A 17,658-nucleotide genomic window follows, 5' to 3' on the forward strand; every position below is an offset into this window, starting at 1 on the left:
ACAATTCTGAAGTCAGACACTGCAATGTATAGCTTCACTTTCTAACTTCTGCCTTGAATGATGTGCCAGTAATCTGCTGCAGTAGGACTGTATGAATGTTTCATGCATGAGGCCTACTAATTACAAATTAACATGTAATAGTAAAATAGTGTCTATAGTCACATGTTAATTTAATTTTTGTACAAATACACCACTGTTTACTTGCATACTGTACCAAGTTCATAGATACAAAGGAGATGTCATAATATTCTACAAGAATACAGTGTAGGTTAAGGACCTGCCTTGCATATGCAGCAGTTGACACAACTGTAGTTCAGGGCTGACTCTGGCTGATACAAGCAGTACACAGCCAATGCATGGATAGGTTATAGGTTGTGTGAGTTGCCTGGCATCAATTTTAATATATGTATGTGAGCAGGAGAAAGGTATTAGTCCCTATGTCCCTAAGTGGTCAGTGAATGTGCTATGTGTTGTCTCTTAGCCAAAGCAAGGGCATACTGACCATGCCTATGTCTGCCTACAGGGACACTAGATGGAGGATTCCTACTCAGAGTCCTCCTGTAGTGACCTAGATGTTGGTGGGTGGGGGGGGTGTTCCTTCCCCTTGCAGATCCTACTGCAGCTGTTTCCTCAGGATCAGATTTTGGAGCATAGCACATACTATGAATATTTGTGTGCATGTGTGTGTAGTATACTGCAAGGCTCCACCAGATATATCTGGGCACAAGAACCGTGACTTCAAAAGCCCTAACATATGCTCTATGATGTTCCTAGTTTGTGCATTTACCTCATTATGGCTTTCTTCTGTGAGTGTGTGTGCATTTCTGATGGGTGTTGTCATCCACAGTTTAAAGGTCATAGCCAGCATCCTCCAGTAAATGGCTCTGTGGGATGTCTTCCCTAGCAATCATCTGGTATAGCTGTGATGTGTGCCAGATATGGGAGTCATGATAACTGTCAGGTTTGCCAGCACACACATTCAAGATGATCCCCTGGGCATTGCACATGACTTGGCAGTTGATGGAGGGGTATCCCTTGCAGTTATTGTTGATTCTACCCTGCTAACCATGTGGTGCCTTGATGTGTACATGAGTCGAATCTATGGCACCCAGTACTTCAGGGTAGTGTGCTAAATGGTAGAACCATTGCATATTGCTGGCCCTCTCCTGTGGGGAAAGGGGAAAAGATATGTGCTCATTGGCATGATGGAGCATAGCATCCAGAAACTGGTGGAATATCCTGGATGCTGATGCCTGTGACACCCCCATCATGTCTCCAGTTGGTTTTTGAACAGTGCCTGTAGCTAATATCCTAAGGGCTACACATACATTACCTTCCACTGGAATGGGTTCCCCTCTGTTGCCTATGGCTCTGAGTTGAGGGCTCACAGAGTTCTTGTAATATGTCCCTGTCCACCCTGTAGTGCTCTACACTCTCCAGCTCATGTAGTTCCTGGAAGGTTACCCTGGGCCTGAACACTCTTCTCCTTCTTGGCCTAGCCTATTGTCAGCAGCACTGGCAGCACTGACTTCAGAGTCTAGCAAATGCAGATGTAGAATAGCTGCAGCAGCCCCAAGAATTACCTCTGTTAAAATTTGTAAGTATCTACTCCAGTGGTCTTGAAGTATCGAGGAAAAATCAGAATGTAGGCTGTATGTGTACTTTATACATTTCTTGAGTAGGTCCACCATGTGGGATTAGCTATTAAGATGCAGGTCACCTAAGTAGAATATAATTAGCAAGAATTAAAGGTCCTAGTGAGCAGTAATGCGCTGTGCACACCATCATGCAGCAGAGTGCAGCTGTGCATAACAAAGGTAAACCATCTCAAAATTTTATATTTTCATCTCTGTTGTCATGACACGTACAGAAAATTTTAATTACTGCAAGCTGGACTTTATTTGTATAAACTGCAATGTCAGAACAGTATAATACAAATTGCCATACCATGCACTAAAACCCTGTAGATCAGAGCATGTGTATGTACCTTTAAGAAGCATTTCCAGATGTAGGTGCGTGCATATAAATACAGAGCATGTGCAAGCAGCAGTGCCATTTTGAGAGAACAGCCAGAGTGTTAACATGCAAGAGTGTGGTAGTCGGTCTGTTATAAGTTTATTAAGTTTAAGTTACAAAGCCTCATTTCTGATGTTTGTGTGTAATAAAGCTGCTTGAACAGAACCCACGAATGTTTGTTTGTTTTATTCTGACCAGACAAGTGACATACTGTCAGAACCAGGATAGAAGGGCTACTTCTATAAGCCATGAGGCGCAGAGTTGAAGGTGAAGGCAGACTAAACAGGTTGAGTGAAATGGAGTACAGACAAACAAAAAAGGGCCAGAAATGAGCTAAAGGTAAAGAAAACAGCACAAATGATTTATTTGGCAAAGAAAATGAAATGGCACATTTATTTTGCATTGACCAAAGCCATTCACAGCATAACTAGAGTTGTTCGAAGTATCTCAGAGTGTGCAAAGTGTTTGCAAAGTGTGTGCTTTATTACGATGCAACTATTTCCAAGAGTTTACTGTGTGCAAAGTACAGTTATATTGCAAAGTGCAGTCAAAGTACAGCCATTTTGAAAAGTTTCTTATGCTGTGTGCATTTATTCACCAAAAGACGCCATTTCAGAGTCTTTCTTATACTGTGTAGTTATTTTGCAAAGTACAGCCATTTTGAAAGGTTCTTGCGGTGTGTACAGTTTATTTGCAAAGTGCATTCATCTTGAAGTGTTTCTTACTCTGAGCTTCTTCTGCCCTGTACAATTTATTCACAAAGTAGAGTCATTCTGAAGCATTTCTTACACTGAAAAGGAGTGGTCTCATAAAATGCAGTGATTTCAAAGTAAAGTACAGTGATTTCAAATGTTCTTGTGCTACAGAGACTTATTTGGCAAAGTGCATGCTTTTCAAAGAGTTTGCTGTGCTATTGAGCATAATTACAAGTACTGGCATAAATTACTGGCATATATATTTATGTGTGCATTTTTGTACATGATTTCAAGCACCTTCACTACTGTGTGTTGACATGGCAGAGGCATTTCGCAGATTAAGTCCACTTATGTTTGATCATAATATAGCAGAGAATTGGATAGTACTAGAGCAGGAATATGATAGTTTCATACAAGTAGCCTTTTCTGACAAAGATGCACATACACGGGCATTCATTTTGTTTAATTTAGCTGGGTCAGAAGCCATCAAAAGCGAGCATTCATTTGTCTATGCACCAGAAGTATATGCAGGAGAAGAGGCAAACTGTCATATTGTGGTACCAGCTGAATCATGGGAAGACCCCGAGTACTTAAAACACAAATTTAAGAAATGTGCAACCCCCAGACAAATGTTACATTAGAGAGGCACTTATTGTATGCAAGAGACCAAAAGCCAGGTGAAAATTTTGCAACTTATATTGCTGACTTGAGAAATAAAGCTAAAATGTGCAGATTTGGTGACTTGAAAGATGAGTTAATAAAGGACAGGCTTGTGTGTGATGTTAATAGTGCTGCAGTCAGAAAGATTTTGCTTCATAGCAGTGATTTAATGTTAAGTAAAGCCATAGAGATTTGTCTAATCCATGAGCTCACAGAAAGACACATGGGTATGCTTACAAGTGATAAAAGCATGGTTTCAACAGCCTCTAGACAAATGTAGACAGCATGCAACATGTGGCAAGCAGAGATAGACCTAAGCACATGGCATCAGCAACCCCTGTAGGTTTGGCAAGGAAAATCTCCGCTTTCTAGCAAGTTCCAAGACTAGCTTAGTGAAAGAAGCATGCTCAGTACAGTATAAGAGTGAGTCAGCAGACCCCAGGCCAAGTCTTATTGTTAATTGTTGTAACTGTGATGCCAACCATGAGTCTAAAAGAGAGAAGTGCTTAGCATTTGGTCAGCAATGCCACTAGTGCAGTAAATGGAACCATTGTCAAAAGTTTTGTAAATCAAGCAAGCCACATACAGTTATTAAGAAAGGTCACTCAAAAAAGCAAGTTGATCATATAGAGAGCTGCAACCCTACTTTCTATGTAGATTGTGTATCAGTGGTTGGTAAAAAGGTTAATACAGTAGATTTATTGACAAAGAATGAAGTGTTTTGTACTATCCAGATCAATGGTAAACCCACAGAGCTCAAAGTAGACACTGGTTCAAAGTGTAATGTAATGTCGCAGAAACATTTGCTAAAGTGAGGGCTGGTGAGCAACTTAATGTGGTCAGTTGTGCGAAGCTTGTTGCTTATGGAGGTGAAGAGATTCAAACTGAAGACTCAGTAATACTTTCATGCTATTCAGCTGGGAACAGTTACAGCTTGCAATTTTATGTAGTCCAAAGACCTGTGCAGTCATTCTTAGGTCTCAGAGACAGTTTAAGATTGAAACTGCTTTCTTTTCCAAAGAAGCTCATCATGTAAGCACATATCCCAGTTCAAGCTTTACTGATACTATTTTCGCAGAGTATGCTGATGTGTACGACAACAAGCTAGGCAAACTTCCAGTTATGTACTCCATGAAAGTAGACCCAGAGGTCAGTCCAGTGGTCAGACCATCAAGAAGAGTTTGAATAGCTATGCAGGGTGAAGTCAAGGTCCAGTTAGACAAAATGATGCAGCAAGGTGTGATTTGTCCAGTCACAGAACCAACTTAGTGGGTATCTTCCATGGTAGCTGCTCATAAGAAAAATCCAGATGAAATTAGAATATGCATTGACCCAAGACACTTGAACAAGGCATTAAAAAGACCTCATCATCCTATGCTTACAGTCAAGGAAATTGCAACCCTCATGTCAAATGCCACTGTTTTGTTTCTGTCTTAGATGCAAAGAGTTCATTTTGGCAAGTGATGCTTACACTCAGATCTTCACTACTGACTACATTCAATACCCCATTTGCTAGATACAGATTCCTCAGGATGCCTTTTGGAATAAACTCTGCCAGTGAAGTCTTTCAGCATGCAATTGAGCAACTTTTTTTAGTCTACCAATGTGCAATAATAGTTGATGATTTACTGGTTGGAGGTAATGGTGAAGCAGAGCATGACAGAAACCTAAGCAAATTCTGGACAGAGCGTGTGAAGTGAATTTAAAGCTCAATCATCTGAAATGCAAATTCATACTACCAGAAGTTACTTATGTAGGTCATTTCCTAACCTATTATTACTAAAACAACTTTTACTCACCCATAAAAATCATATTCAACACTACCGACTACCCAGCTCTGTCAAACTTAGTCCAGCCAAACACTAACTGTAGACTCCTCAGGTCATCCAACAAACTAATGCTAAAAGTAACCCATTCTCACAACTATCACAGAGACTTCCTCTACTCCATTAAAATAGCCAAAGATTGGAACACCCTTCCTCAACAGATAACTAAAACCCCCAACCTGTCCACATTTAAAACTACCCTGGAATACTATTTAAATGATAATTGGCTATGCCCCTGTACTGCTCCCGACTAATATTCTTTCTATTTTCTTCCCACTCATCTCACACGTTAGCCCAAATAGTGCTCATCCCACATAGGGCTATCCCACTATCTGTCTTATCTTTATTAATCTTTCTTCCTTCAAATGACCTAACTTGTAAAACTACATGACCAATTTTGGTCTTTCAGAAGTGACTCACCTTGTAAGGCTACATGACTTATGTACCTCATATATATTGTAAAAAAAAAAGTATTCCTGTATGTCTGAAAATTGCATGTTTATACTGTATTATGTTATTATATTTTGCTATAATATTTTTGCTAAGCTCATTTATATAGTGTTAGCAATGTACTACTTAAACAAAGTTTACTGCTTGTACCTTAATAATATTCTTTTTGTTTTGGAGTCTTTCTCCCCGGGTTTCTGCTGAAAACGTTTTTTTTTTTCAACCCAGTTGGATACTACCCTGTTAACAAATGCAAATAAATAAATAAAATGTATTTATTAGTACAGGCTTATGACCAAATCCTTCCAAGCAAGCAACCATTCTTGAGATGCCAGCTCCAGAAAATGCCCAAGCTGTACAGCATTTTCTTGGTTGGTTAATTATTTGGGCAAATTTATCCGACTTTAGTGAGTTATCAGCACCTTTGAGAGAGATGATATGCAAAAATGTTGCACGGTCATGGTTAGAACAACACCAGACCGTATTTCATAACTTCAAACAGCAAATTGCTAACCTGCCTACACTTAGATAGTATGATGTCCACAGACCGCTAGTTCTTTCCTGTGATGCTTCAAAGTTCGGTCTTGGCACAGTTATTCTTCAAGAGGGCAGACCAGTTGTCTATGCATCTAGAGATACAGTATGCTCAAATTGAGAAGGAACTTTTGGCAATTGTGTTCGCACGTTCAAAGTTCTATGATTATATTTATGGCCGAGCTATCCAGATAGAAACTAACCATCAGCCTCTGATTACTATTTTAAAGAAGCCTATGCATTCAACTCCAGCAAGACTACAAAGAAAGATGCTCAAATTGCAAAAGTACAATTTCAAAATGGTCTATACAAAAGGTAAACTTCTTTATCTGGCTAATACCTTATCCAGATCACCCAGAAATACTATGGAACGGCTTGATGCAGATAATTTTGACTTTGATGTCATAGAAGTGAATAATTTTTCTAACACAAGACTTGATGAGCTGAGAGATCATACAAAGACTAATCCAATTTTGCAAAAGCTTAACCACTTCATCAATGTAGGATGGCCATCAAAGCAATCCTGGGTACTGCCATAAGTACAACCTTACTTTCCATACAGAGATGAGATGCTGATTGTAGATGGTATCATTTTCAAAGGTCCAAAATTTATTGTTCCTCCTTCCTTACAGCATGAATACATTCAGATTTTGCATCGTGGCCACTCAGGTTCTCATTCTACCAAAAGAAGGGGAGAGGACTAGTATTTTGGCCTTCTCTAGCAAAAGACATCGATGAAGTGCTTTCTTCTTGTTCAGTGTACAACACTGCTAAGCCACATTTGCAAAAACAGCCACTTCACCAAAGACAAATTCCTGAACTACCTTGGTCAACAGTAGAAACTGACATATTTGATTGGAACATTCGACATTACTTAGTGTTGGCAGACTCTTATTCAAACTGGTTTGAGATCGATTTGTTACCTAACATCCAGTGCTCTTATTACTAAGGTAAGACATAATTTCTCAGTCCATGGTAGTCCACACAAATTTATTTCTGGCAATGGTTCTAAGTTTACCAGTCAATTGTTTCAGAGATTTGATAAAGAGTGGGACTTTATCCATGTTACTAGCAGTCCTGAACATCCTCAGTCAGATGGCCTTGCTGAACGTGAGGTACAGAGTGCAAAGCAATTACTGGAGAGATTAAAGTGTGACAATACTGATATCTTCTTAAATTTACTCAAGTCTCAGAAATATACCCTATGACAACCAACTAGGCTTGCCTGCTCAGAGACTTCTATCTAGGCAAACAATAACAACCTTGCCTATCAGTTCTAGTTTGTTGGTGCCTAATGCTAAAAATAACAGAGTAATCAAAGCCCAACTTTTTAAGAAGCACTCTTCTTAGAAGTCCACCTATGATAAAACAAGCAGATTTTTTTGTCCATTAAAAGAAGGGGAGACAGTGAGGATGCAAACGGCGAAAGGCTTTGATCAAATTGATCAAGTGAGAGGTATATGTACTGAGCCAAGATCCTACTTAGTGGAATCTGAGGGTATAGAGTACAGGAGAAACTGCAGACATCTTCCTGTATTAGAACTGATATAGCAGCATCATACCTGTGATACAGACTCTAGATCTCAGAGCAACCCAGACAATGTTCGTACAGAAGAATGTGTTGCAGTATCCATTCCCATTCCTGATGATGTCCCAGATGTCCCCAAAGTTGAACATTCCTTGAAGACAGTCCACATTGCTAGAGCCAATTCTGACCTTTATGTTACATGTGCAGATCGTATTTCCAGACCTAGTGTAAAACACACAGCAACTTGGACATAATTGTTTTATATGTGTCTGATTTTGTATGATTGCATGTCAAATAACTAGTTCTGTATAACTGCATGTCAAAAGATCATTTCTGTAAACTGCATGTCATTGAATACTGTCATTTTATACAAAGACTACTTCTCAAAGAGGAAGGATGTAGATCAGAGCGTGTGTATGTACCTTTAGATAGCATTTCCAGATGTAGACACTTGCATCAAATACAGAGCACGTGCAGGCAGCAGTGCCATTTTGAGAGAACAGCCAGGGTGTTAACATGCAACAGTGTGGTAGTCAGTCTGTTTATGTTTATTTAAGTTTAAGTTACAAAGCCTCATTTCTGATGTGTTGTGTGTAATAAAGCTACTTGAACAGAACCCACAAATGTTTGTCTGTTTTATCCTGACCAGATGCGCGACAGAACTATCTGCAGTCCAGTCCAATACTTTCCAGCTGTCACCACAGGAACAGTTACACAAATTCCCTCCACTGGAGGCTGTTAGCAGAGCACAGTCCCACTTAGCAAGTTTGTCTGATGCACAGTGGTGCTCTGCAAAATTAATTGAATGCATCCAGTTCTATTTTTGGATGTATAGCTCATGTTTGTTATGTGGGTTGTGTAGTCGGCCAAGCAAGTTATGCATCACCAAAACCATTTGCGTTAAGCTTTACACTATGCAAACATGCACAATACACCAAAAAAAAAAAACACAAAGTGACCTGATACCCCCCCCCATGTCATAGACATCCATTGGAAACATAAGCACGATGTAGGAGCCTACATGAACATCCCTACAACGCTCCTGCTTTTTGTGATTCAACAAATCTACTCATTTTTATAATAAGCACACTGGCAGCTTGGAATCTACATGGTCAGTAGCCGTGTAAGCTGGGCAACAGCACAGGAGCATGACTTTAAAGACACAAGGCAGGGTATTACTTTACCTATGGTGACAGTACATTATACTCCTCTTAACATTTCTGGAAATCATATTTATAATCTTTTGTAGCAAGAGGTGCAGTGCACAAACATGAGGTAAAAAATACATTTAGATTTATTATAATCTGACACCCCCTGATGCTTTTAAACATCCACATTGTATACTGCACCCATTATATGTACTGTTACCTTTTCATGGAAATTCTGTCCATATTTCTGGACTTTTCATACCCTTGCTTTCATGCAGACTCCTGTACGTGGACATTTCCATGTACACTACCAACATGGACACAGAGTCTACAACGTTGTATTTAAGGTTGCTGGATTGCTCCACCATATTGTTTCACTTCATTTGACTTAATTTCAGCTACTTATGCAGAAATTTGCATTTCACAAAAGTTTCCATAATTGCACGTGAGTGCAATGCTGCTACACAGAGTTTACTAAATCTAAAACTCATGGTGCCCATGTTTGTATCACACTGCGACATGCACATGGAAAAAAATGACCATGTTAGCTTGATTTAATTCCCCCCTATTTCTATGTTTTGGGTCTAAATGTTGTGTAGGGACAACTACTCACTACCAGATAATGTCCTTTTACTGACAGGCAATTATACTGCTTGAAGAGGTTACCATAACAGTGAATGGGGTTGGACAAATTTTGTTATCTTCCATTTAAAAAAAAAACTTGTTTTTTTAACAAAATGATGCTCACATTTCATGCTTTATAATATTTTTGAACATGGCCTTTTCTGATCTTTTAGCTTTTTATGGGTTCAGAGTACCCACTCAGTAGTACTCCACTGCTGTTGCACAAATTCAGTCTTGAAAGGGTATTCTCTGCCATGACAAAAGAATCCATCCCTTTCTCATACTATGAAACAGCTATCTGACTGTTTACACACCTCAGAGAAACACTGCAGAAAAGCAAGCAGAACTGACTCTGCTTGCAGAAGACTTCATCAGTGTAAGCAGGCTGGTGCTTGATCTGTAAAAGTCCTGCTCTACTTCTTAATATTTCTCTGCACCAGTCCCTTGCATGGACCACTACAATGCCTTACACAGTGTCATTTTTGTTACACAATATTTCATGCTTTCCACATCTTCTGATCCCAGTCATATCATACTTGCTATATCAGTCTTTTATCCATTGATAACCCATTCTCAGACCTGTCCCTACTAGGAATGCACTCTAACTTCTTTTGACACATTTTGACACTTACCTCCTTCTGCAAACAGCTCAAAATACAGTGACATCTACAATACATCCACAAATGTTATAGATTTGCTCCATACCAACTTCTCTTGTACCTCTGCTTCTTTACTGTCTTGTACAACCCTGCAGGATTGCATTCTTTGCATGAGCAGTACTAAGTATTCTTTGTGAATAGCTTTGCATTTTACTGCTGCTTTGGGCATTATTTCAATGTTTTGAATTTTTTTTCCTATGTTTTCATTTTTGCAAGTAAGTTATAACTGTATAGGAGACCTTGCAGTCAGTTTTTCTACTTGCTAATTAGTAAATGGTTGCAGTATGAAATGACAATTCAGAAAATCCAAAAAATCCAAAAGCACACAAAGGTGAAAAAATTAGCTTTAAATGCTTTTTGCAGGGAGCATGCTCCCCTCTTTCCTCCAATGTGACAAACATGCCACTTCACCCACAGATGTATATATACCAACTCCAAGCTCGCACTAACTCAAAGAGAGGAGAGTTCTCCCTAAAGAAGTGAATCATTGCCAGCACACAGACATCACACTGACAAGGATTCAGTAAGGAAGACAGTGGTCAAGATTATGATTCGCAACATTTTTTTTCTTTTGTCTACTGACTATCAAGGAATTTCACCTTGATCACCTGTAGAGAAGCCATAATAAATAAATGAATAAATTAAATAAATAAGGGTTACTGGTGCAACTGCTTTAATGGAAATACAATAACACATAAGTACAACATTTTGAAATTATCTGTTAAACATACTGGATATGTATACTTTTTAGGTGAAGCAGGCTGTTTGACATATCAATGAATATTCTTTGTAGTTATGTTATATATCGAAGGGTGGACTACTAAATGTTAGTACTTTTTTAAAATGTTTGCAAATTGCATGGATGAGAGAACAAGACTCTTTATAAATACACCATCTCTGTTTTTTGCACCCAATAAGTGTAAAGAACATATCTATCAACCTTGTATCATAAGATATCTGGACAATGCCTAAAATAATGGTGGAACAAATGCCCCAAAATAGAGACAGCATTTAAATATTGATCTCATAAACTTATAAAGTTGCTAAAAGTTGCTATAATAAGACGATTTATGACAGCATGCATTTTTCTGAAGATTACGCATTCTATGAACACCTTCAGGAATGCATGGATCATGCGATTCCAAATAAAACCAAGACCCAATCCTCCAAAGGCAGACGTCCTGTCTGGTGGACCCCAGCCATAAACAAACTATACAATAGAAGGAGGAAGCTACTAAATGACAGAGCAAAATCCCAAAAAGGGAAGGCATCACTGATCAGTATTAGCAAAAAACTACGGGCACACATAAAATTGTCTAAGGCCAGCTTCGAGAGAAAAATTGCACAGGACACTAAGGATAATCACAAGGCTTTCTTTAGTTATGTTAGGAACCTGGGTGGTAATTCCCAGATATGCTCAGAATTAGTCCAAAATGACAAAAAATACACTGAACCCAGAGACATTGCCAACATCCTAGCTGTCAGGTTCAGCGCAAACTTCTCCCACCCCCCGCCACCAAAAGGGCAAATATCTATCTATCCCAGCAGAGTGCTGTCCCCCTGACATCTCAGATGCTCAGGTAAGAGCCGCCCTCCAAAGCAAAAACACAGCATCAATGGGACCAGATGGTGTCCCGGCTGCGTCCTACATGAACTCCAAGAAGAGCTAAACCCAAACATAAAACTACTGTTCAATCTCAGCCTTACTACAGGATATGTGCCCAAAGAGTGGCGTACAGCAACAGTGGTCCCTCTCCATAAAGGTGGTGCCTCAACAGATCCTGGAAACTATTGCCCCATAAGCCTGACTAGCTTGGTCTGCAAAGCTATGGAAAGGATCATCATGGACCTCATAAATAAAGATATTGGGGACCTACAAACACTGGATTCTACCCAGTTCAGCTTTGTTAGGGGCAGATCCTGCCTCTTAAACCTGGTTGATTTCTTTGAAACAGTCACCAAGGCCATTGACGAGGGGAAGGTGGGTCCACACAGCCTACCTGGACCTTGCAAAAGACTTCGATACAATACCCCACTCTGGCATTATAGATAAGCTCACCAGCTTAAATATAAACCCCTATGTCACTAGATGGATTGCAAACTGGCTCAAGGACAGAACCCACATGGTTAGAATTACTGGAGCCATGTCAGACTCCAAACCAGTTACAAGTGGTGTCCCACAAGGCTCAGTCCTGGGACCTCTCTTGTTCGGTATATATTTCTCGGAGGTACAGGCCAACACTGAAGGACTGTGGCTGACCAAGTTCGCAGATGACTGCAAACTGGGCGCCATAATCGACTCTCCAGTCGACACAAGCATCCTCCAAAAGGGCCTCATAGAAACAGACAACTGGTGCCAGAGCCATGGCCTCAAGCTAAATGCCAGAAAGTGTATAGTCATCCCTTTGGCAAAAACAAAGTGCCACAAATTACCACATAGGTGGTAATCCATTAAGTACAGAAGAAGTAATTAGGGACCTGGGGACCCAAGTTGATAGCAATCTCTCATTTGACAACCACATGGCCAAAGTGGTTAGAAAAACATTTTATATAGCCCACCTAATCATGAAGGGATTCACATCTAGATCAGGGGACGTCATCGTGCCTCTTTACTCATCCCTCATCAGGCCCATAATTGAGTACAATGCCCCTTTTGGGATGTACCTTACCAGACACCTGCAGCAACTGGAAAGACCCCAAAAGTACCTCACCAAGAGGATCAAAGGGCTCAAACAGATGCCATATGCTGCCCGGTTAAAGAAACTTCAGCTCTACTCAGTGGCATACAGCCTGTTCAGAGGCGATCTGTGCCTGACGTATAAAGCCATGTCCAACCCGGAATTAATGGACATGCTGCACCTCAGAAAATCCAAATCCCATCTAGCTACGCACTCGAGAGACTTGAACCTCAGCACTGAAATAAATAGGACATGCTGGAGGGACAGATTCATAACCCAGACGCTCCCTTCACTCTGGAATAAAATCCCAGTCCAGGTTAGGCAGAGTCCCTCATTGACTCTGTTCAAGAGGAATCTTGATGAGTGGATGGGAGATCGTAGGTTTACCCCGGGTATCACTTCTGTGTCACTGTTAGACAGAGGCACAGTTTACTAACCTCGAAAAAGGGCATAGCAAAATAAATTTAAAATGGGTGGCGAAAGCCAAACACATTCTGGCTAGGCTTATAAATGCCCTAGGGCAGATAGCCTAGTATGAACCTATGAACCTATGAACCTAATCCCCCGGATTCACAAATCCTCCGTGCAAGACTTAATAAGTCTTACTCGGAGGCTGCAGTTGAACAGTATGACGTCAGCATGCCATTAATATGCATGAGGGCATGCTGACTCAACCGTAAGTCTTTTACGGATCGTGTAAGAAATCAGGGGGCATATCGGACTGCCGAGCAGTTCAAATGTCCACGCCCCTGCAAGTGTATGAAAAGTAAAAAAAGCACACACAAAAGCGAGTCCGCTCAAATGTCCCTGCACCCAACACTACACTCCCTGATATTGTAAACCCCTATCATAGGTCTAAAACGCAAAATATTAAATATGTTTTTTAAATTCCCAAAATAGCTGCCTGTATTTGCGCGTGTGTGCACGGGTGTGCCCATTGCTTAGCCATAGTAAGCAATTCCGATATGGAAGAGCATAAGAAAGAATGTTTATGCAAATCATGCCAAATTGCAATAGCGTAATGGTGGATCGTATGCACAAAGAGGATGCATTCACGGTTCAAGTCCCACCACTCCCCTTCATATTTATGTTCTAAAATCAGTATTCAAAATAATACCAGACATATATGATTAAAATGTTATTAAAAGCAGTGATATGGCCAATGTATCAGTGAACAAAGTAAATATTTTTAAAGGACCCAGATATATAACAGGCTGCTGTTAAGCAACGCTTTACCCAGTGAAACACAGGTGCCCATATTTTAATAGCGCTTTAACCAGCTAAACACAGGTGCTCATAGTTTAATAGCGCTTTACCCAGCTAAACACAGGTGCCCATAGTTTAATAGCGCTTTACCCAGCTAAACAGAGTTGTCCATGGTTTAATAGCACTTTACCCAGCGCAATAGAGTTGCCCAAAGTTTAAAAGCGCTTTACCCAGCGCAATGTGTTTGCGCGGACGTGCGTGCCGCGCCAACCAGGGCACCATAGGGCACCAGGGAGCAACGTACAGCTAAGTTGCTTAAACGCAGCCACACCCCCTAGCCTGTCTAGACAGTATTAAAATAAAATAATAACAAGGTTAGAACCAAGGACCCTGTGCATCATAATCAATGTACAGAACCACTAAGCCATGACGACATAGGGGAAGCAGCCACCATTAACATTCATATACTTATGAATGTTAGTTTAACCATTACTAAGCAGGTCTGCAGTCAGCCAAGTATTTTACAAAATGGCCAATCACAAAAAAGTGTGGGAAATGCGGCATATATAAGCCAATAGGCGGGAATACTCACCATAACTGATTGTTGCACACATTTGCAGTCAGAATGGCAGATGTAGGAGAGGGTTCACGCTTCCGAATGCAACTTTGGGGCATCAGGGAGTCAAAATACATGGTTTGGCTCCTTGTCCACCATCACGAGTCAAGACTCCTGCAGGGCCAGTTCCAAGGGACGGAGTACAAGACAGAGGCTTGGAACCGCTTAGCTCGTGACCTCACCAGTGCCACAGGCATTCCCCGGACTGGTGAGCAGGTCCGTCACCACCATGCAGACCTGAAGAGATGAAAGCAGGACCACCTGAACCAGTGGATACAGGAGGCCCATGAGATGCAGGATGCCCCACAACTGAGTATGTAGCCATGGAATGCAGTATGTAAGAATTGATAATGGAGTATGTATAACTGATAGGTATGTTTCAGTATCCCTTCATTTACTTTACAGCTGCAGGTGACCATGTTATGAATCAGCAAGCCTATGCTGATAGGCTGCTAAGGTTGTGCCACCAGGCAGGTTAGTGATTATTCTGCATGTATTGTTATATAAAATATTATTTCAAAGCATGAAAGAATGTGTTGTAGTCCAATAAAACAGCCATAGAATTGCCTGAATAAGTCCTCTGCATGTACTACCAGATAAAAACGTCAGAGAGGCAGAAAAAGAGTGTAGTAACCCATTAAGAAAGGTAACATATGTCTGGAATAATATCTCTGCAGGCACTTTCATATAACATAAGTGAGTGAGCCTAAAAAAAAATTGTTCTAACCTATTAATAAAGGTGTAATATGTCTTGAACATGACTGCCATAAACACCATTAAATCAAATAAAGGAGTGAGCCTGTGGTAAAGTGTGCAATGTCATTAATAAAGGTCTAAAACCCAGAGTGTGTCTGTGTCACATAGTCTGAAATGTTGTATCCTTGCATTATACAAACAGTACTGTTTGAAAATGTGCTGGCAACCCAGAGTTATGCAGTCCTATATAAAGTGGGTGATGGAAATGCTAGTAGCTGTGAAACATATATACAGTCCACAATAGTCATTTACTGGCTGGCATGAATAAGTAAACCTGGCACATGTGTAGCATGTAATTATTCACCAGAAATGTGAGTGTGTGTCAAGAAATGTGGGGTTCTGTACAAATCGAAGTAAAAATGTCATGTGAAAACATCCCAGATATGTAGATAAAGAAATATAAATGCAAACAAGAAATATGTAGCAGTAACATCAGCATCTTGGACAGTTAATGTCAGATATAGGTCAGGCATATATTGAAGTAGCCAAACCCATGACACAACCTAATGTATGGTGGGAAGTGTAATAATACAGGTAGGGGATATACACTTGCAGTCACTGGGAATGTATTGTAGACTAAAAGGTCTTTATAAGATGTTAACCGATGTTTTTTCTGCACCCCACCGTATGTGCATAAACCATGCAATTCCACACCTCAATGGGTATGTGTAATCTTAAATATTTGTTGGGACATATGTCCTATTCTTTCATAAATATTTGCATTGATGTTGATGCATGTACCCTGTTCAAACACCACATACATGGTGGCCTGTTGCTACCAAACATCCCTGCATGCTTTTGGAATAGCCACTGTTGTTCAATATATGCATGTGTTATGCTTGCTGTTCAACTGTTGGAACCTTGGTGTGTTGGGTTAATGGGAATATTACTGCATGCTGTTACAACTAATCTGGAATGCTGTTGTTTATGTTGTAATTAAATACACCTAATCACAGAATGTATGGGAAGGTCAGTCCCAGTGGACCCTCCTGTCCTTCCTCAGTTGGCGAGTGCACCTGGCACCAGTGGCTCTAGTGCCCAGCCCGGGCTCCCCTCATCCATTGGTCCTGTGCCACCTTCAGATGGAAGCGCTGCAGGGGATGGGGCTTGTCCCCCCGTGCAAGCGTGGGTGGAGGAGTTCCACCTGTCACCCTTGCTAGGGTCCGGGCTGTGGTGCGTAGGGAGATCGAGCATTCAGTTGCTGATCCCCTATGCCAGCTCGAGGCGAGAGTGGCGCATCTCACGGGTGAGCCTGCCCATCCTACACAGCCCCCAGCACAGCCACCCTCGGGGCTGTGAAGGTGCAGTGGTGACTGCCCATGGGTGGGGATCTCAGTTCCACTGTTACCATCTGTGAGCTCATAGGCTTGCAATTTCCAAACATCCTTCCCCGTCAATTGTGTTCACCCACCCCATGTGTCAAACTCCACCACTGTATGCATCCTGTTTGTCTTGTCTGTTTACATCTCCAACCTACCTCCCCAAATATACCTACTTCCTCTATCTCACATTCCACTCTCACCTAAAAAAAAAATAAAAAAAAAGGGCAATCTGTACCCACAAAAAAATTATGCCCCATACATAGCTGCCCAATTCACACACATGTCCGCTGGACATGTAAACTGATAATTCTAATTGGCAGTACAACATATTTTGTTGTCCTCACCCCTCTCTCAGTGGTGGAAGGTTTCAAATTTCACACCAAATTTCAAACATATGCACAGCCGTTGCTGGTAAAGAAATGGGCAGCTATGGACCTTCCCTACACCCATCCTGCACATCCCAAGCTGGTTTCCCTACTGTCTTTCCCACTTTGTGCCCCCTTTTTCACCACTTTCCTATCTCCCCATTTTAATTTCTTTAAGAGAAATTAGCGCGGGGGTTAGCGGGAGTAAGCACTTTTAAGCAGTAGTTAGCAGGGATGCATGAGTGTGAGCTTGTGTGCGCTTAGCTAAGCATTGCTAAGCATTGCGTAAACCCATGCAAACCCGCTTACAACTGCTTAAAAGTGCCGTAGTCACTCTGTATGACAAGGCCCTTGTACTGCTCAGCAGCAAAATAAAATACCGTGTCAGTCTCGAACCCTGGATCTTGGATTCACCCATCTGCATGAAGTACCACTACACCACAGCAGATATACAATAACTCAGTGCTGAAAGCAATATATCATGCATTACCATGTGTGAATGTAAAGGGAAAATATGAATGGCATAACACAAATCTTGTTCTGTGTGCCTTAACCAGCAGGTGTTGTGGAATTGCATG

The sequence above is a fragment of the Protopterus annectens genome, chromosome 3.part1 (genome assembly GCF_019279795.1).
Source record: "Protopterus annectens isolate FY-2018-M chromosome 3.part1, PAN1.0, whole genome shotgun sequence".
NCBI lineage: Eukaryota > Metazoa > Chordata > Ceratodontiformes > Protopteridae > Protopterus > Protopterus annectens.